This window comes from Cuculus canorus, chromosome 23, assembly GCF_017976375.1.
Source record: "Cuculus canorus isolate bCucCan1 chromosome 23, bCucCan1.pri, whole genome shotgun sequence".
In the NCBI taxonomy this organism is placed as follows: Eukaryota; Metazoa; Chordata; class Aves; order Cuculiformes; family Cuculidae; genus Cuculus; species Cuculus canorus.
The window spans coordinates 1842266-1864637 of NC_071423.1; the positions used below are offsets into that span (position 1 = coordinate 1842266).

Here is a 22372-nt window from a genome sequence, read left to right on the forward strand (position 1 = left end):
AAGGGGAATCTCACCATCAACAAAAGGTTAAGTTTAAAAACTGGGGTCGCAAAGCAGCTGTGTACAGAATCAGGCCCACCACAGTTATAAAGTTCAAAGCGTCACCTAAAGTCAGGCAGGGCACAAGATGATGTCCTGCAGCCTTTCCTACAAAACCCTCCCTTCACCACTCAATCCTGATTTATGACACAGCAAAGCTTTGCAGTGTGAGAGGTGCTTTATACTAATGAACGGCAAAAGAAAAGAGCAAAGTCAAACCATTCACCATTGATTCTCTTCAGAAAGCAGGGATTAAAGCCCTTTCTTTCCAGCCTAATAGGAAGAAACAGGAAAATGCACCTCTACGGACCAAAAATCTCGGAAAGGAGGGGGAAAATTACCCGCTGACTTTTGTTGCCCAGGTCCAGAGTCAGAAAAGTAATTCCAGACTCATTCAGAAGCAACCAGGACAGCAGTGCCACCTTTACACACCACACAAAGGCGCTGATTCGAGGTGCAGGAAATAAGGGTTCATCGGAAGAAGACGCAGTTTAATTTACTGTTCTCCAAAGTTCCAGCTGTCACTCTTCCTGCTCTAAATATAATCAACAAAATCTGATTTAAGTCATTTGTAAATAAATGTGGAAGCCTTTCCTCGTCTGTGGCTTAATTGGTGACTCATTTCACAGCATCACTAAAGGACTGTGCTCTCTTCCCTTCTTCCTTCTGCTAAATTCATCACTACATTCTGCTCGTTGCCATTAAGCTTTACCATGCGAGGCTGCCTCCCTTCATCCGTTACCATAGCAGCCACCAGTAACGGAATGCAGCGTTCACAAAAGATTACTTCTCCCCCCTTAATTTATTTATATGCAAGTAATCCACTGAGAGCTGACAATAGCAACCACTTCACATTCCCACTACAGGAAAGGGGGTTTTTTAATTCATTTTTTCCACACGTGGAATAAATATAATTCCTCTGGAGGTAAAATAAACCAAAAAAAAAATCCTAAATTTCTCAGGATTAAGAAAATGCAGCAGCAGATCTGGCCAAATCAGAGGCTGATTTGGAATTAAAGCTGGGGGGAGCGGAGGCTTAGCCCATGGGCTGCCCCGGTACCGCTCTGCAGAAAGCTTGTCACTCTTCTCAACACAACTAGAACCAAGGAGAGGCTGAGCTGTGAAAAATTCCTAATTCCAAGCATTTACATTTAGAAAACCTAAGAAAAAGGGAGGGCAAGCTAACCTAAGAAAGCCTCTTAAAAAGAGAGGCCTTTTTCTGCAGCCTTGGTTACATACAGAAACTGAATTCAGCTGTTAAATTGTTCAATTCTGGTAAAAACTACCCGAGTACAATAAGCTTCCTTACAGATTGTGAGAGACAAACCATTAAAATAAACCCTATCCTGGCGTGGGTGCCTCTGGTCTTGTCCGAGAGCAGCAAGACTGGACAGCAGGGCTCAGCTCCACCGCATCCGAGTGGCCAGATCCAACCAAGAGTGTGGATCGTGAGGAGGTATCACAGTGCTGAGGTAGGTCTGAGGTCCAGCTGGGAAGTCAGAGAATCACAAACGATGGAAAAGTCTGCTAAGACCATGAAGTCCAACCATCAACACAATACCAACATGACTACTAAGCCATGTCCTGAAGTGCCATATCTACATGTTTTTCAACCACCTCCAGGAATGGATCCACCACTTCCTTCTTCCAGTGCTTCACCACTCTTTTAGTAAACACATTTTTTCCTAATATCCAACCTAAACCACCCCTGGCACAACGTGAGGCCATTTCCTCTTATCCTTTCACTTGTTATTCAGAAGAAGAGACCAGCACCCACCTCCCTACAACCTTCTTTCCAGAAGCTGCACAGAGCGATGAGGTCTCCCCGTGAGCCTCCTGTTCTCCAGACTAAACAGCCCCAGCTCCCTTAGTTGCTCTCATAAGACTCGTGCTTCGGAACCTTCTCCAGCCTCATTGTCCTCCTCTGAACATGCTCAAGCCATAGGTCAGGTCCACAGCGAGCAGGAAGGACGGGTTCCCAGCCAGGAGGACAGGCTGGGGTGGAGGCCCAGACACCACACGGCTGTGGCCAAGCAGACACCAACACGCCTCCAGCAGTGCCCAGGCAGAGAGGAGGCAGACAAAGGTCCAGGGGTGTGGAAGGAGACTCATTAGTGCCCACAGGGCCCTGACGGGTTTTTTAACAGGTACATCCTCTTCCCAGGCTAAAACGAAATTCACTTCTCCCATCTCATTACTCTTACTTAACAGAGAGGCTTGGCATAGGAGCACTTACCACTCAAAAAGCAAATTCAAGCTCTCTCGCAGCAATTTGCAAAGATGGATATGTATTTTCACCTCAGTAAATTCAGTCAGAAAACAGTTCTCATCATTTTGCCACATCCACGCTGAGCTGAACAGAGAAATTGGAACGGAGCTCTAGTCAGCATATGTTCCAGGTAGCTTCCAACTCATTGCCTCCCAGGTCTAAAAGACCTCTCACCAACAGCTCCAAAGCATCTGCAGCATTTTCCAAAGCCTGGAACTTAATGTCAAAATCAGAAATCGTGGTACTTTTGAGGCATAACGGCCACTTAAGCGAAATCTCTACTCAGTAGAGAGATCTTACGCTGCCTTTCATTGAGTCATTTTTAGAACTTGCTATATTAAACATTTTATAGACTCATCAACACTGAAAATCAGCAGAACATTTAACAATGCTTAATGCAAATGTATTCATAGCACATGGTTTGTGGTTCTTCAAAGATTACTACACCCATATAAACACATTCACAGAGTCCTATGCTATCATAACATAGTTTTTCCAAAACACAAAAGCCTAAATTTCAACTGGTTTTAGCTGCAACTAAAAATCTATAAAGATGGGGCAATTTAAGTTGACTGGGGAGCGATTCACTGGTTCCATAATCTCTATAGACTAAAAGGAGGACCAGACCTCCAGATCCACATAGTTTACATTAAATAATAACCTAATTCTGCTTTTTGGACTTGATGCCTCAGAGAACGGCACAGTGCCTCCAGCGCGCAGTGACCAGGAGGCACTAATTCATAGTGCTATCATTGGAGAGCATCTCTTTCCTTCAGGTCTCCTTTCTGCTCTGCTGTCACTCAATGCAAAACCAGGAAAATGAGACAGCATCACGCTCAGCCAAAGTCCCGCTGATCCCTAATCACGCTGCATCCCACTCTTACTATGCTACCCTTTAGTGGGAAGATGGAACTTAAATGCTGGGAAGCAATGAAGGAAGAAAAATTAAGCTAACCCTTCAATCACAGAAGAGATCAGTCAACTGGATTCTAGATAAAAACCACACTCAAGTAATATCCGTGTCTTTACGAAATGTGTAAGCGTTCTTGCAGCCTGACTCTCCTCCCGCAAACCCAGAGCGCAGCTGCCAGAAAGCTGGGAACAGACTGCATCAACACGGGGAATACGTAATGACTCTGAAACATGATACAGTAAATGCTGATTATTCTCAACACAAGCTACAGATCTCCTATTGCGTAATCAAACTGCTTCCCAAAGCCAGAGGAATAACACAAAAGTCAGAAAACACAAGGATGCTTCATTTGAATTAAAAGAAGTGGCAAAGCACTAAGAAGAGAAGACATCGGATGATACCACCACCATATTTTTACCAACGTATCTACACTAGTCATCAAAAAGAGTGGTACCTTCAGCTTTTTGGTTCAGCACAGCATCTTCAACCCTACAAATCACACATAAGCCTCAAAGCTGTCTGTGAAAGTCATGCTGAAACACTCCATTTTCAGAAGCTGAGCAGTATATTTCTAAGATCTTCCAAGTACATTGCAGACTTTACACAACTGAACCTTACAACTCCTTCCCTGCATATTTTTATTTGCCAACCTCTCACCATCCCATCATGTTACCAGGGATATCAACTCACAGAAGAGCTGCCCAAAATCACAAAGCAGTTCAAGGTCAGGACCAGAACCCATAGCTGACTTAGAGCCCCAAGTTTCCATCACAAGAAGTATCAGGTTTGGAGACTAACGCTGTTGGCAGATTTTGTAGCTTAGGCCTGAGGCACAAAGCTCTGTCACTTGCTTCTGTGTTCAATGAAAAGATGATCTTGGTGAAAGGAATACACACCTTGCACAGAGAAGCGCCTTGGGCTGACACTCTTTATTAGTATTTACTGAAGTTTTACCGCCTGGTCAGTGGTCAGGATTGAGCCACCCACAAAATATAGGGATTCTCTGTCAAAGACCTTGCAGTTTAAACACAAGGGGGAAGCCATGCACAAACCTTCTTGTCCAGACCCCCATCCCAATTTTCCAATTACCCTACCTATTCTATTTATTCTTCAGCCAGCACGCACAAAGCGGTTACTTTTAGGAGTCATAAGGGAGAGCAATGGATTGATTCTTCACTAGGAAGAACCTTTGTATGAAAGGTGGGAACATATCCCGATTTCTATTCCAGTCTTCAACTCAGAACTATGAAGTTTTACCTGTTTTCATACGTATTTTTCAAAGATGAAAAATCAGAATCTCAAACAGCAGTAAAGAAGCCATTTCAAAACAAATACGGCAAAAAGATTTGGGGAGGAGAATAGATACACGCACCTTTTGCAGCTTAACCAACACTGAGGTTTTCATTGTTAAATCATCTTAAATCCATCACCCTCTTATCAGCACACAAACAAGTTAAATCTGTGTTACAATTCAGTAGCTTTTGCTTTAGCTTCTTACACAGGTATGAAAGATCAGTATTGAAACCAAAGAACAAGAAGCTGAGAAACAGACCATCGACTATTTCATATTAGGGAACAATTCTCTAACCTCTCTCTGTCAAAGTTCCAGCGAAAGAGCTCTATGTAGTACTGAGTATTTCACTTCACTTAGATGTCTACGGTGAAGACAAAAGTCAATGCCAAGATTAATTAACTCCTGGACAGCACTTGGCACACAGCGACTCCAAACAAGGCTGATGCTGCAAAGTTGAATACATTTTAAATATCAGTCTGAGAATAAAGAAAGGGCTGATTCGCCAGCCCAGAAATTTATTTTTCAGGAGGGGAATTCCTGCCCTTTGTTTATACTTCCCCTTGGAACACTCCGCAGCTCTTAGTCTCCCCATTATTAATTCTAAGTATCAACTATACAACATATGAAATAAAAATACTCCCCAAAGAGAACCGGTTTTATTATTTCCTGTTGTGTATCTTCTGGCTATCCAATTTCTTTAACAGCTCAATTAGAGAAAGCCTTTGAAAGGCCAGATAAATCTGCCGTGATTAGCTTGCCAGTAACGACAACGCTTTCATATTTGCTGTAGCTTTTAAAAACAGAAAGTGTGCCGCACAGAAATGACAAAAGAGGGGCTGCTCAGATTTTCCTATTTGAACCAAAGCAGAGAAACTTTTTATTTCTAAGTATCCAGACCCCACTTACCAAGATTCACTCGCTTTTACAGGCAGGTGAGAGTGTGTCTCCTTCACTGCTTTCCCAATCCTATCCAATGCAGAGAAGGGGTTTCATATAGGCAGGTGTGCACACACGAAAAAGGCTTTTTTGGGGGTTGTCCTATGCAGGGACAGGAGTTGGACTCGATGATCCTTGTGGGTCCCTTCCAACACAGGACAGTCTATGATAAGGTAGAGATGTAGCATGTGTGAAGTCCTCATTTACAGTGAGTGCTGGAGATGAAGGAGGGAAAAAGAATGGCATGTAATAAACAAAAATGACTGCAAGTCCCAAAACAAATATTTGCAGCTGGAATAATCATGTGCTCAAACCCCAAATCCCCACTCTGCCCAAAAGGCAGAGTTTATTTTGATGTCATCCACAGCAGCTGGAAGAGAGCCGGGAAAGGCAGGGGATGTACAGATTTTGTTTTTCTACGTCTTAATTTGAATTTTTTCCATTAGTTCTGTGTGTCCACTGCTTCTTTGTGGCCTTTAAAACGGAAATGAATGCTAGATTTTACAGCAATACTGAGAATTCTCGCTTCTATATATATTCTTTGTATATTTTTTTCTCTAATTGCACTGGCATACTATAAACTGTCACCACTGTTTTGGTCTAACATCCCCATTGCAACATTTACGAAGCAGGGATCACAATTACAACACGATAAACAGAGATAGGTCTCCAAAGTTCATCATAAAAATGTTCATATTTCTAATTGCTTCCGGGCATAAATTATTCCACCTCACCAGAAGCATTTTAATGCCACGATTTATTCAGTGTGAATATAGCACAAAAAAATCTGAATCACCAATAACACTGATACAAAATGGACTAAAAGAAGATACTTCCAATATACAAACACACATTTGCCTAATTTAGTGATGCGAATTTAATGATGTGCTAACTTCAGTGAAACCTAAAGACACAGCAACCTTCAGGATCCAGCTAAGGAGAGCAAGTAAAATATTCTGGCTCTGCTACCACTTCCATTTGAGCTTGCCAAATGCAGAGGCCAATTCAAAACAGCGATACACATAATGTAGCTGTTCTCAAAGGAATTCGAGGAGACAAGTATGCTCTTTTGCAATTCAATAAAGCACTTTTTCTCACGCTCAAGTGGTGACCTCCTCTTAAATGCACAAGTCGCTGAAGAGAAGGTGCAGCCAAAAACCAGGGTCTGTCAGATAAAATAACCCACACTTAAAGAGGCTCAGCCAGGCAATATAAACTTTGCAGTTTTGGTTGGATAAAAACTGAACTAGTGCTGCGGCCTAAACTTTGGTGCAATGGAAGAACAAGGATAGGCTCAGTCAAGAGCAACTCAAACTCAAAGTCTCAGGCGATGCCCAGGGGCAATCCCCATTGCATTCTTCAATAGCTGGAACAGGGTCTCGGATCAGAACTGTTTCCCCAGCTCTAACGCTGATTACTCATGATCTTACAGAGCACCACCCTGCCCGTAACCTGGGACTAACAGTATTTGTCACCCGCGCCAAGAGCCCCACAGCCACGTCTGAGGAGCACAACACACTACTCAAGTGATGTCCACAGCAGGGGCCATAACACAAGACAATGAAGGTCACAACTCTGCTGGGGAGGAAGGAGCGAGATTTGGCCCAGAAAGGAAGCAGAAATGTCACAGGAGAGAGAATAAAGTCCAAGAATATGGGTGGTAAGAAGGAATAACCTTGAGCACCTAAAAAAAGATGGGGGAGAAAGTGTTTGCAGGCAAAGCCCACAGAAAGTAGCAAAGGTCAGCAGAGTGGAGCCACCCAAAGAGGGCACGTTCCTAACCCAAACTGTCAATCTTACCTTAGCATGCTAGGTATGGATGTTTTGAGAGAAGACTGCTTCCCAGATAACTTTTTTCATATATTTATCTCAATAAAGTAATTTCTATGTAGTTCAACTACAGACAGTGATGGGAAGAACTACCAGATTTCTTTTTTAGGTTAAAAAAAAATCTAAATACTAAAAGGCTAACAAAAAGGAATAACCAACCTGCAAAACAAGCATGGAGAAAGAGCCCTTTAACTTCTAGAAATACAGAGGCAGAGATTAGAATTCACAAAGTCCAACAATTTTCTGGTGAACATCTCATTTCAGCTCAGCATATGCTCCAAGTTAAACATATCATCTCCCTGGACACCGACAGGGCTACGTGTGTTGAGGGTTCAGCAACCGTTGGAACGCTGCCCTAAATCAAGTGCATCCACAACTGCAACAAACAGCATTTATGATGCAAATCATTGCAGAAAAGTTTGGTTTTCTGCACCTCCCAAAGCGTAAAAGCTTGTAAATGTAACTGTAGGAAAACCTGCTAGGCTTGAGAGTAGTCCCTGCAGCTCAGCAGATATCAAACGCTGTTCTCGCTGGAGTCTATATTAACACTCCTGGTATTGCTGCTGGTCTGGTTCCCAAGGCTACAGCGGCAGCTGTGACTCCATCCCTGACCTTCCTGAAGGATTCCAGTTGTATTTCTAACCTAGAGCGCTTTGGCAGAGCTGGGCAAAGGACGGACAACGTGTGTCACGGACTGGCAGAGCGGAGGAGGCAGCAAGAGGCAGTGAGAAGCTGACGACCTCTTGCTGCAGCTCAGGCGCAGCAGAGACAGCGTGAGGACCAGGGGTTAAGGCAATAACCAAACACGATGAGAGCGGAGGAGCTTGGTACACGATGACAGAGCTGAGCATCAGCTATGCCAGAGAACAAGCACAGCTCTGTATTGGGGAGGGACTGCTTACAAAGGCAGAGAATGATGGGACGAGGAGCAACAGGGCAGATTTAGACTAGACGTAAGGAGGAATTTCTTCACGATGAGAGTGGTGAGGCACTGGTACACGTTGGCTGCCCCATCCCTGGAGGTGTTCAAGGTCAGGTTGAATGGGCCTTGGAGCCCCTGATCCAGTGGGAGGTGTCCCTGCCCATGGCAGGAGGTTGGAACTGGATCATCTTTCAGGTCTCTTCCAACCCAAACTGTTCTATGATTCTATGGTTGTGTCAAACCCAACGGAGGAAAGAGTTAAAAATTCCTTTGGCTGGAAAAAAAGCTACAGGAGTCAAACACTCACTGAATCAAACATGGACTTCGCCTGTCAAAAGCAAAAATGCAAGAGAAAGTCTCAATCATAACTCGCTTTTCGATTGTATTTGCATGGGGTGTACAAGTGCGATTACATTAAGCAATGACTTGATGATGGACTTTTAAAAACAAAAATCCAAACAAACTCCACACAACTGCTAGTCACCTAGATTTTAAAAAATAAGAAGTCTACCCAGAGGAAAACGGAAAAAACAGAACAGTTTCCACAGATGCAGAAGAAATGAAACAGATGGTGACTCTTACAGAAGAGCGTATTCCTGCTGAATAAACATAAATATGTTTTGGTCAATAACATTTCAACTGTCACAAACAGCACAGATAAAAAATGACTGACTCAAAAGATTCAACCCTCTTCCCTGTCCTTAGAACCATGTAATTATAAATACTGCTGACAAAATTGAGATTATGATTTGCCTCGATTGGCAAATCACATTTCAAGTTAAACGCCACTCTCTTTGGCAGGTGACTGCTCAGCAACAGAAACGCTTTCACACATTTCCTACTTGAAATACTGGATCCCCTTCTGCACAGATGTGATGCTTCAGCCCCGGCTCCCAGCGTGCCACGCAGCCCCCAGGACCGCTGCAACCCAAAGTGTGCGCTCCCATCGCCCTCACCTGGGAAAACACACCCACCAGCACTTCAGAGGACTCAAAGGCAGCTTAGCCAGAAAGCTTCAGAGATTTCCACAAAAGAAAATGAGAAAACCAAACAGTTGCTTCCATTCTACAATCAGATGAAGGAAACGGGAGAGGAAAAAAAAATAGAGAAAAACAAAAAGCAACTGCTAAATTAACAAAAAAAATTACAGGTAACTAAAAAAAAGAGGTTTCCTTCCATTTTTTATGATCCTTATCACTTCAATGAAAAATATAAATGGCATTTTTTGAAAAGTAAGCATGTTGGGCTGACATTACTTTCTCTTTGTGCTTAGATGCCAATTCCATCTGAGCACCTTCACTCCTGTGCTCAGTTCTGGGCCCCTCACCACAAGAAGGATGTTGAGGCTCTGGAGTGTGTCCAGAGAAGAGCAACGAAGCTGGTGAGGGGCTGGAGAACAAGTGTTACGAGGAGCGGCTGAGAGAGCTGGGGTTGTTTAGCCTGGAGAAGAGGAGGCTGAGGGGAGACCTTATTGCTCTCTGCAACTGCCTGAAAGGAGGTTGTGGAGAGGAGGGAGCCGGGCTCTTCTCCCAAGTGACTGAGGACAGGACAAGAGGAATGGCCTCAAGCTGCTCCAGGGGAGGGTCAGGCTGGATATCAGGAAAAAATCTTTCACAGCAAGGGTACTGGGGCACTGACAGAGGCTGCCCAGGGAGGGGGTGGAGTCCTCATCCCTGGGGGGATTTAAAAGACAGGTAGATGAGGTGCTCATGGACATGGTTTAATGGTTGATAGGAATGGTTGGACTCAATGATCCAAGAGGTCTTTTCCAAACTAGTGTTTCTATGTTCTCAGTCCCGCGCACTGGGGTTCGTCTATCTATAGCTCAACTAGATTCCCAGTATCCTAGAGGAGTGGAAGGATCACCACACCTTTGCTGTCAATCAGAAAAAGACATGCCATACTCCAAGGGTTTCTGAATATGGGGTCCATTTCCCAGACTGAGGTTCTGCTAATTCAGTAAAGAAGTCAGTGACCCAGAAAATCATTCTGGAAAAGCACAAGGTAGCTGCTCGCATACAGTCAGTAGAAGGAGGCAAATTAACCTGCATGTATTTTTACAACGATTGCCACATCACGTAAGGCATCCTCAAAGCACAGGGAGAACCAAGGATAGGTTTCACCCTTTTTTCAAGTTACTGAAAGGAACGTGTCTTCTTTTATTTATACACACACAGACATCCCACCTAGATTATATTTCAGTCGAGAGAAAGAAGCCTGCACCTTACGGGTCATTTCCCAGGACTGAACTGTAACCGCGGTCAGCCTGAAACGTGGAACAAGGTTACACACTCACAGAAATATCAACCGAGCGGGTAACAGCACTGTCCATCTTTAAGCTCTCCTTTGAGCACAGTTAGGAAAGTCAAACAACCAACTCCCCCTTCTGCCCTGCAGACACGTTCCCCCCAGAGCTGACATTAGAAAAGAACAGCCCTACATCTGAAATTGTTATAAAATAAAATAGCTTTAAGAAAAGTGCTTTAGAAACCTGCATCTGTAGCTTTATTAAAACACAAAGCCACGGGCATGGGATTTCTTTGACAGATCAGAACCTGATTTGCAGTCTGCGTATAGAAACAGTCACGTGGATCTTCTGTTGATCTGTCTTACTATCAATTATAAAGGCCAGACGAAAACCAGTTTTATCTTTTGGCTGAACGTGAAGTTCTTAAGCAAATTTGTCTCGTCAGTCATTCACTCGTCCAGCTTTTCTTGCTTCAAAGTAATATTGGGGCTATTTAAAGCAATGATGACTTTGAAGAGATCTCAGACCCTCATACATCAAAGGAGGTGAAAACTTCAACTGCTCTGTCAACACTTCCTCCAAGGGATGGACATCAACAGCAAAGGAAGGTTTAGCAAAGCCACTTCAGAGATTTATCCTCATTTCCAAAGCATGGCCACTTCATCTTCCCCTTCTACATTAGGAAGACAAAAAAGCAACCTAAAAAAGCTTCTAACACAGGTTAAATAATTATTTAAAATAAACCAAAAATAACTTGACAACCATTTTTAATCTTCAAAAAGGGTTTATTTTTCAGAACATTAGAGAAGAGTTCAAATCCAGCCTTCAGGTTCTGCTAAAGCAAATTAGCATATGCTGAGGAATATTCTCTGCGGCTGGATAAAGAGATACCTTGAGCAAGGTTAATGAGCCCCCTTCGCCTGATGTTACACATCAGTAACACGCACAGATCTACTAAATGGTTCTGAAGAACACAGGAGGATAGTGCTAGAGACACAAAGATGCTCTATCCAGTCTCCCTGCATCCACCTGGAACGGCACTCGGGCTGCAGCTACCGCATGACCAGCGGAGAACCCACACCCCAGCTCACGGTCCAGCACAGCAGCCGGGAATGCCACTGGATTTGGCTTTGCAAGAAAGGACCAACTGGAACCAGATCTGATGAAGCTCAAGCACATTTCCTTTCTACTGACTCTTCTGCTTTATAAACAACATTTTAAATTGGCTTCTCCCGCTGTTGGAAGGCAGTTGGAGCTGCAACTGACTCTTTACAAGCATACAAGCAAACTATGAGGTTTTAGGCACTCGCAGACCTGGACCAAGGGGGTTTAATGACCATGTTGCTGACCTTTGGATAAGGTGGAACTGATGGCAGAGGGCCAGCAGAGTCCAAGTCACATTTACATCACAAAGAAGTTCTTTGAACGTAGTTTTGCAGCATCCCCACAGCCCTTATGGCCACTGGCAGATGGCCGAGTTACGCTTCCTGTGCTATCCTGCTTTTAGAGTGGCTGAGCTGTGATCACAAGGCACTACAGGAAGGCTCTCTCCCACTTGGCGCGTTGTTTTCCACCTCCACTACGCTCTACGACCCTGTAAAGAACATCTTTTATCTTACCACATATAGGAAAAGGAAGAGACTATCAGGCTGATGATTTTCTAACAGTCCTCTGGGCAGCAAACACTTTGCTATCACGCAGTTTATTGTGCTATGGCACCAGCTCTTCCACAGTTTCACATTCAACGTGCATGGCTACACACAATAAATTTTACTCCAAAACACCAGCAGTTCTCCTGAATATGATCAGAGAGGTGTCACCTGGCAGACTTGGGATAGCACAAAATTCTAGTGGGAGATGAGGGAAAAAGAAAACAAGGTGGTGTTTCATGTCTCCCCCAGAAGGCATGTAGTTGAGTTTATATTTTAAGCTTATTTAAATGTATGGCCTCCATAAGCAACACCAGCTCTCATCCAAACACTTTCACAAGTGTTAATACTTAAGAAAGCTTCTAATAATCTCCCCCTATGTTTAAGCATCAGGCTAGTCACCGGGACCGCCTCCCGATCTCACCCTCCCTGCAGCTCTGACATTCTTACTCAACCACCTCCCCATATTCTAAAACCCGATTTTCCAAAACAAATTCATAAACGACAAATCCACGCAGGTATTTCAGGTTTCAATCTCTTAATCTTCACAAAGCTTCATATAAGTAGAGAACATTTTTTTGCTGTTGTGTGAATGAGCCCCACACCATTAAGAGCTTAAAAACCTAAATAAAAAAACCCTTTCCTTTATACGCTTCTTAGTATTCGCATTCAATACACTACAAATATCAATACTTAGAATACTGGAATGAGATTATCTGCTCATATGTATCTGGGACAGAGTGGGAACACAGGACACTGGTGGAGGCTCAATGTTCACCTCTTCACCTCCAATTTTTCTATCATCTATACATTTCAGCAGCAAATGCAGTATTCTATACAAGCGTACTGCTTAAAACTTTTAACATCATTTCCTTAGTGACTTGGAAAAAATAAAGGCACACAGCAGAGAGGAGGGATGAGGGAGGAAAAACACTGCTTTCTCTTTACATGACTGTTCACAGGATGACCGATTATTTAGAGAGAAGTGGGACAGATAGCACGACACCCTGACGCGCAGTGTTAATGGAGACGGACAGCCACGCTGCAATCAGATTGTTCCCGATGAGACTGGAGAAGACAAAAGCAGAATGAGAGCAGAAGAAAAATTCTCAGATTATATACATTCACAATTTTGTTTTCTATAAAAGCGTAATATCTGCTACAGAAATGAGACTGATGGAAGCTGGAAAAATGCAAACAAGCTTAGAAAACACAAGCCACTCTACATCCTCACCTCATATTGCAAGTCCTCTTTAATTTTTCTTTTATATAAATCTACGCTCGAGCATTTGTTTCACTTATCTTTACGGTTTTAAGAAGTTTGAAGTTATGAATATGCTTAAGGGGAATACTCAAAGTATTTGTTGAAAAAATAGTAACAAAACCAAATAAATAGTATCCTCATTGCAATCCTACAAAGGTCCAGTTGGAAGACAGCAAACTCAACAGCAACTTTGATGGCAGCAGGAGTCCTGCCTGGAAAGATCCAGTGACTTCTCCTTCCAAAGCCTCTTCCACCAGTGCTCAAAGGTATGATGTGTTCTTCCAGAAACTCCACTAAGTTAACACTACTTTTGCCCAGGTTTTAAAATAAGTTTGTTTCGTGTTATTTTTTCCCCTCTTCAGCCACAGATCAGACTTTCAACACAACAATGCCACCTCTGACATCATTTCTTCATCGTCACCAATTACACTGTTTCAAAAGTTCGCTTTTCCTGGGGGCAACAAAGATGACTCTGAAAGACGTTATGCTAAACTTCACTAGAGAGCAATTTTTCCAGCCAACTAGTTGGCCTGAGATGCATTTCCATCTCCTAGAGGAGAAGAGAAACCTAACACCAAACAGGCTGCAGGTAAAAAGTTCAGAGATTTCCAAGTGCTCGCTGCTTCCCAGCCCCTCAACCCTTGCAATCTATTTACATCATAAAAAAAAATGAAAACCAGCAGTCTCAAACAGATGGGACAAACAGAAGAAAACCCAAGTGTAAATTGATTTGGCCAGGACAACATTGAGAGATGTCTACAAGTACTTAATAGAGTTAAATGTTCAAAAAAGAACACCATTTCCCTGTAAGTTCGGACACTGAGGTGGTAAACAGCACCGTATGTCACACCATATGTCAGTCAGCAAACAACCTTAGCAAATCATCCTCCAAAGGCATTCTCTAATGCTACCCTATTGCCCCTACCTTACTTTAAGCAGTGATGCAAGAAAATCCCCATGCTGTGCCAATATTAACCCTTTCAAACATCAGGCAAATCATCACAGAGCACAGAGCAGAAGGGCAGAATCCCCTCCCTCACCCTGCTGGTCCTACTGCTTGGGATGGAGACCAGGACACCATTGGCTTTCCGGGCTGCGAGCTCATGTTGAGGTTCTTATCAACAAACACCCCAAGTCCTCCTCTTCAGCGCTGCTCTCAATCCATTCTCCATGATAGGAACAACCTGAGTTCTTAGGAACAATTGATTTGATAGGCTTGAGACCTTCCAAATCAGCTGAAAATAAAATTCCAGGCATCGCTTCCGTGCATTTTACAAGGCCTGTTTAAAAGACGGGTGGATGAGGTGCCCACAGACATGGTTTAGTGGCAGGTAGGAATGGTTGGACTTGATGATCTAAGAGGTCTTTTCCAACCTAGTGATTGTATGACTCTATGAAAAGGAAGGCGTAGCCTTTGAACACCATATAGATCAATCGGTTTTAGAATATGCAGCATTTGGGAAGAGAACAAGTTGCCTATGATGATAATTTAGAACATTAACAGCAGGATCTTTCCAAAATCTTCTCCTTATGCAGTTGCTGTCTAGCCTCTTGTACAGCGCTTCGTCTAGCAGCTTGAGGCAGGAAACAGAAGCCTTAAGAACTAATACTGTAACTCATCTATATATGTCCATGCATTAACATGCCAAAACCTGCCAAGAAAGGCTGGACCAGATGATCCTTGAGGTCCCTTCCAACCTGGTATTCTATGATTCTGTTCTTAATTTCAAAAGACCCTATGGGGAGACTCAGTAATGCTCATAATGCTAATCAGGAATGAGATTTTACTTTAAGAAGATACTAAAGTCTCTCCATTCTCAAAGAAGTTTGCAATGATGCAGCATGTAGAATATCTTCCAGGAAAGGAAAAAGGGACGTTTGCTGGGGTATGCTGCAGAACTCTGTGTCTATGCACACACTTGGGCTCAGAAACTAATTCCAGGCATAGAAAACAAACATCAAATCCCTCCTGTGTGTTACTGTCATCTCGCTGAAATAGCTTTAGAAACTTGTGAAAGGTATCCATGTTGAGACTCCCCAATGTTATTTACAACCAGGGGTGGTTTTGCAGTGTGTTCTTCAGAAAGACATCAGACGTCCACCTCTCCAAAAGCTCATCCCATTGGATTTCATGTATGGGTTATCAGAGACAGATAGCCCAGAACCATGCCATTATTCAATTACTGGTATCTTTTCTTACTGACACATCACCTGAGAAACTATAATACGCAATGATTTTCTGACTCATTTGTCGATGTCCAGTTTATCCCTCTGAATGCTTGAGCAGCCTCCAGAAATCTTGTCACACAGGTCGCAGAAGGAAGACCTACAGAAGATTTCATGCTTCATGTGCTGCATAGATTATGGGACTGCAGTTTCCTAACTTGAATTTTTCTGCCCAAGAAGATCTACTGTTCTCATGTATCAAAAATGCTGGAGAACAGAATACCTACACCTAAATAGGAAAACACGTTCTTTGCAAAATTACGCTAATAAAAATCTCTGCAGTATTTAGAAAATAAGACTAGACTAGATAGTTCAAAACTCCGAAAACTTCTAACAGCTTTCCCAGATGGACATTTTATTCACATTTCATATTCAAAACAGATCACAGCATTCATATTTACCCTTGAGTCAGCCTAAGTCACCGCATTTCAACAAATTAAAAGAAGACATTTAAATCACTTCAGATTCCTCCTCTGAACGCACGTACCAAGTAATTAGGAGCTCGAACCACAGCAGGGAAAGCTGGAGAGACCTTCACCCAGACAAGGCTGGGAGCATCATGCTGTCAGCAAGTTTTCCTGGGATGACGAGGTCACCAGGTTAAGTACAACAGGGTTTTCTGGCATTAGTTACAGGATTCTGCTGACTGAGCTGTTCGTTCTGAAGGATTCTTCAAACCTGTTTAACGGCTTGTCAACTTTCTACTCCGCAAGCTAGCTCCGCATTCATTCCTCATGCAAATTGGTGCAATCCCCAGCAGAAATTACAGTGCCTTACCCCAAACCTGGAGCTCATTATAAACACACCAGTCAGGGGCTACTCGTTATTTTGAAGCATTCCAGCTTAAGAAATGTTGAGTTTACAAAGAGTGTTAAACATTCTGGCCTTGGGTCTGTAATACCAGGATCTAACACAGACGTGAACACTGTGATATATCTATGTGTCTCAGGCTAGCTAGCATTTCAAGTCCCTTATCTTCAACAGTAACAAGTTCGGTTATATTGATTAATGAACACTCCCTCCTATTGTTTGTGAAAAGAATGTGTGCCTAACAAAGCTTTGCTGTTCTCCAGACGCTCGTCACACAGGGTTATTCAAAGAGAACACCACTCTGAACCATTTCTCCAGATGAGTTAACAGTCTCAGTTTTATTCTATTTTACTATTCTTACTTTATCCTCCCAATGCAGGGTACGGGTCTGCAGGCAGGAATGTACTCCCTAAATCTGTTAGAGAATGCAAGTCCGCGATCACGTAGGAAAAACCTTGGAAATCTAGCATCTACATTAATTCTTTCTCTTCTCCTTATTTTAAACCTTCTAAAGAATTAGGGAGATTAGAGAAGGCAGAGACACTTTCTATCTATTTATAACGTGTCCTGTAGGCTCTAAAGCCGTATTCCCTCTAGACGAGATCTAAAGAGAGAAATGTTTTGCTGTGAGGGTGGGGAGGCCCTGGTCCAGGTTGCCCAGGGAGGTAGTGGATGCCCCATCCCTGGAGGGGTTCAAGGCCAGGTTGGATGGGGCTTGGAGCCCCAATCCAGTGGGAGGTGTCCCTGCCCATGGCAGGGGGTGGGACTGGATGGGCTTTGAGGTCCCTTCCAACCCAAACTATTCCACAATTCTCTGATTCGCCGCTCCTGTAACACCGAAGTTGTGACCCCAGTTTTCTGAAGGGCAGTTCTGCATCTCCGCTCCCACACGCCGCCCTCAGCAATGCGCACACGCACAAACCTTCAGCGCTTTGTGCCTACAGGGATACTTAAAAGGGAAATTCCAACAGGCATATGCATAAGTTAACACTCAGATGGAAATCCAAAACATCACAAAGAATTCAGATCTACATTTCTCTATGCATTCAGATTTCTGGAAATTTTCAGGCATAAAAGAGAAGGCTCAGCACCCCAAGAACTCGCCAGAGCACGTGGTGCCAGCAATTCTCGAGCGGCTGTCCCAGCAAGCACTGACAACACAGCCCTCAGCAAACCCTCCAACATCTCCATGCTAAGAAGTTCCTTGTCCAAAAGGGTAGGGAGTAGTTTTCATTCTCTCAAAGGACTACTAAGAAGATAAATTAAGGTCTGAGTAGTGCTTTGAAGATCAAAACTGCTATGCTGTTATTTATTATGGAGAACAACAAAGTGCATTCTTGTTGTCTGTAATTCAACTTCATAGAGAGAACAGAGAAGAGCACATGTGCTCGAGTGCACGAATTAATTCTCCCTGCCTCAACAAGCTGCAATTTGCATAACGGCAATTTTAGTCACCAAAACCCCATCAGTAAATCTATACTCATCCCTTTGAAATATTTTAAGGGCCTTAAGGAATATAACCAATATAGTTTCTCTTCTGATTCTTTTCCAGATAAGCTCTCCCTATCAGATATTTCTGCCTCAGTTCAGCAATGCCTTTTATCCTTAGGATTACTTACATGCTAACATTAGGCATTCTCGAAACTGCTTTGCTAAATCAGAAATTCTATACCTATTTTGGATGTTTCTACCCAAAAAGAGGAGAGTATGACAGCATGACATGAAGGGTGATATTTTAGGAGGGAAATCACAATTATTTTGGAGCTCTATTTTCTTCGCAGGCTTTCCCATCAGAAAATGAATAATCTGCACAGCAAAGTACGTCACAAAAATGTCCACTACTGAAATCTATGTAGAAATACTAAATTGCACAGCGTATCGCTGATTTTCACTCCTTTGAAATGCGCACACACACATACAACTTCTAAACTGTACACCAGAAATGCTACCACACTTCAATTACATTTTTATCTTTAAAACATGGAATCATCTGTATTTTGGCAGCACTTCCACAAAAGAGATTGGAGAACAAGTCTTTTCAGAGGCAGCTGAGGGAACTGGTGTTGTTTAGCCTGGAGAAAAGGAGGCTGAGCGGAGACCTTATCACTGTCTACAATTGCCTGAAAGGAGGTTGTAGAGAGGTGGGTGCTGGGCTCTTCACCCATGTAACAAGCATTAAGAATAGAAGAAATGGCCTGAAGTCACACAAGGGGAGGTTCAGATTGGACATTAGGAAAAATTTCTCCACTGAAAGGCTTCTCAGGCACTGGCAGAGGCTGCCCAGGGAGGTGATGGAATCCCCATCCCTGGAAGCATTTAAAAGATGGGTTGATGAAGCACTCAGGGATCTGTTTTAGCAGCAGACAGGGATGGTTGGACTTGATGTTCTCAAAGGTCTTTTCCAACCAAGTGATTCTACAATTCTATGAAAACCATGAAAGATGAGTCGTATTAACACCAGTTTTTATAATAACCCATAATAACAACTCTCAAGCCTTGCCACCACAACCATATTTTCCTGCTCTTATTCAAACAGCTAAAGCAGGAGATCGAGTTCTCCAGCATGCCAGCACTGGGATGTAACAGCACAAATATTTAAAGAAAACAAGAATACAAGCTGTTGCACCTAGAGGGTAGGGAGCACCGAAAGCTGATGGAACCTGGACGGCTACCGCTACCCTTCCACTTGAAAGGAATTGCTAACAAAGGACCTGCGAAGACGCTGAGCATCTCTCCAGCATGTCAGCCAACATCACCTCTTCACAGGAAACACTGAAATGTTAGAAGATTAGGTTTTGGCTCTGTTCCCGTTACCTTGGTTTGCACTCACAAGATTCTTAAAATCTGCAGCACACTCTTATTAAAAACACAGATACCAGATTGCGAACTTCTGCACTTTTTAGATTGCTTTCAGGAGAAAGTTGTGTTATATTTAGCAGCCATATGGCATCCCCCCTCCACACACATGTTTTATCGCGGTAAGAACTGACAAATTAAGTTTTCTAAAACACCGATCTATATGTTTTCATTTCCAATTTTACTCTTACAAGTTAACTGCGGTTTAATTTTTAAACCTGGCATTTGACAAACGGGAAACGCAAGGGGTACCTACGGGAAACAATGCCATGGAGAAAAAGTTTTCTTGTAGTCCACGTGAAAGTATTCAGAATGCCACTGAGCTACATTCTAGACATTCTAGCTAAATTATCCCTAAATTAATATAGAATGGCTACATAACCAAATAGCCAAGGATGTATTTGCTTCTTTATGCAATTTCCAATTGCTCTGCATACGGATTAGAGTGTTACGTAAAGAATACACCTTATAACGACATCTTTGGTTACTTGTGTACTTCAAGCTGCCGTACATCTCAACGGAGGAGAAAACAATAAGCACAGTGACAACCAGTACACCATAAAGAACTTCTAAGACAGAAGGGCAACCACCATACCATTTTCTCCTGCTCCTGGGAGCCAGGTTTACACACAGCCTGAAAGGCAGAAAGCTGAATTTCCCTATAGCACAGTCTAATTTTACAGAACCTGCAGCCAAAGGTTAGAGAGGGCACAATAGTTTCAAGAAATAAGAAAGAATATTTGATATATCCTGTCATTTGGGACGGCTGACAGTGCCAGCTGAACATACAACAGAAGAATCTCTCTATAAGTTTCCCCCTGACTGCCACCACATCATGCATGCACCCCTTCAGAAAAAAGGAGAGAAAAAAGGGACTGACAACTCCTAACAACTTAAGACTCCAAGAAAAGAAACAGATCGTTTTCCTCTCTAGCAGTGAGAAGCATCACTGATGAAATACTTACCTGCCAACTAAACCATGACGGCTACTCCTCTTCCTGGTACCTAGAGCTTTTCCAGTTCTTTCTGTGCTTTTCTAGGGAGCAGGGACCCCAAGAATACCTGGAACGATGCTCTCACAGGCCAGGCTGGCTGCACCCCCTGAGCATCACTTCCCAGCCAAGCGATGCCCTCTCCGCTATGACTGAGCAGAAGGACACCGACACCAGGACTCACACTGCACCCGCACTTCGATGACGCTGACCTCCTGCCAGCCTTTCTCCGAGTCGCAGGTTCAGGGTGGACCGGATTCAATTCCTGAGAGACTACGAGGGGCAACCCCAGCCTCTCCCTCCGACTGAACAATTCCAGAGCAGCACGGAGTATTCCTCCAGCAGGAGAGCGGGGCAGACGTGAACATTACACGCATGCCTGAACACACTGATGAGCTGCGTGTTCAGGCTGAGAAATAGAAAAGAACAACCCTGCTTTTTCCAGCTGGTGTGTTATGTTCATTACTCAAAGAAGAATAATAAACACTCGCTATTGTAGTTCCTCTCTCTCTGCACAAATCGATTTAGGGAATATGTTCTTTCAGTACAGCCCATCCTATCTTTTAGCCTTGTAAAACTGATGAAGGTGAATGATCTGGCACAAAGCGCTGCCCGAAGCAGAACCTTCATGCTGGACAACCCGCTGGAGAGTGTAACCCCCAACATGCCAGTCAACATCTTTGGTAGAGAGGCAGCAATTCCTTCTGAACACGGATTATTCCCTCCCGGCTTCCTTGAGGAGACAGCTACTGCAGGATGAAAAATAATTGTGAAATCAGAACAGCACCAGCAAGCAAGGGAACAAATCGCTCCATAGGGCAGGATTATTCGCACAGATCATTTGAGGGAAAGCAAAAAAATGTTTAAGGATGCAATCAATCATTACGGTTTCTTCCAAAAGAAAAAAAAAAAGCACACGCAATCATTTGTTTAAAGCTTGCCTTGGTGAAAAAAAGCGCTAGAATAACCATTCCTGCATACTTGATTATCAAATCAGACCTCGCTGGGAAGAAGAAGAAAGAAAGTCTTCCCATTAACCAAATTTTTTTATTATTATTTAAATGTGGTTGTTCAACACTGTAGAAAGGAGTGGGGAAGAGCAGATCCCTGGTCTTCTGGCAGTTTTTCCCATTCCTGAACAATTCCTCCTTCAGACACACAGCCACAAAGGTCCAAAGGTCCCCAGTGCCTTTGTTCTCCCTTCCAGAGTGCTTACAAACAAACTTTTGTTCCTGTCTCTTCAATGAAACAAGCTGCAGCAGTTACCAATGACTGAACTTCACAGCTGAGGCTCGCCTTGTGCATCGCTCCACTGAAGGAGCAAGGAATCCCATTTACCCCTCAAGAATAAATTATCAGAGCTGTCTCCGAAATAAAAATCAGCTGCTGTGCATTGAACCAGCCTCTAGCACACACCTTACCCTTCTGCACAGACACAAAAGCAAGCAGGAAAGGATCCACATACTTTAAACATTATACCAAAGATGAGGTTTGTTTTATCTGAACATCATAGCTATTGCTCATTTGTTTGCGAGATTTTGAATAAAATCCTACACATGTCACATTTTAGTGCAAACATGCTATATGCCAGTAATTTTTGATTTAACATGTGTATGGGCTGGAAACAACGACACCCAAACAGTAATTTTTATTGTTTATATCCCAGCCATAGCGTAAGGGATGAGATGATGACGATAAGTTACGGAACACAGCTACTGAAATCCATTCACATCCCATGAAAAGCTGATATGGAAATTGATAGTAAAGTTTGTAAAGATTCTATCAGATTATACCAGGTGCTATGAAAATTTTAGGGGCATAAAAAACAAGCAAGGCGCATTACTGAGGAGGATAACAGCATTCTTGAATTAAAAATAAATATAAAAAATAGTGAAACCACCCTTTTAAAACACTGACTGCTTCTAGCAGGTGGGAGCCGACTCTTAAGGGATGCTTCTTGTAAAACATAAAACACAAAAGATAGCAAAGTGCTTTCTTCTTTGCTTTCTTGCTTTTTCCTTTAATAAATTGTGCCTTCAAGCTAGAACACATAGGCTGACTATTAAGAAGTCTAATGAAGACATTCATGAATTGTAACAAGGAGTAAAAGGGTAATGGAATCTT

The 22372-nt window shown here is 43.0% G+C and overlaps 1 protein-coding gene across 4 annotated transcripts in view; it reads right to left on the bottom strand.

Moving 5' to 3' along the window:
• ARHGAP32 (Rho GTPase activating protein 32) overlaps positions 1 to 22372 on the bottom strand; it is a 274980-nt gene that overhangs the window by 244004 nt on the left and 8604 nt on the right. Inside the window, exon 1 of one of the 4 annotated variants that reach the window (XM_054086888.1) lies at positions 20222 to 20532. The exons of 2 other annotated variants lie outside the window; for them this stretch is intronic. The gene's annotated coding sequence lies outside the window, so the exon portion shown is untranslated. Of the gene's footprint in view, positions 1 to 5421; positions 5614 to 20221; positions 20533 to 22372 lie in introns of those variants that run through there. One more of the 4 variants, XM_054086885.1, reaches the window with a different exon arrangement.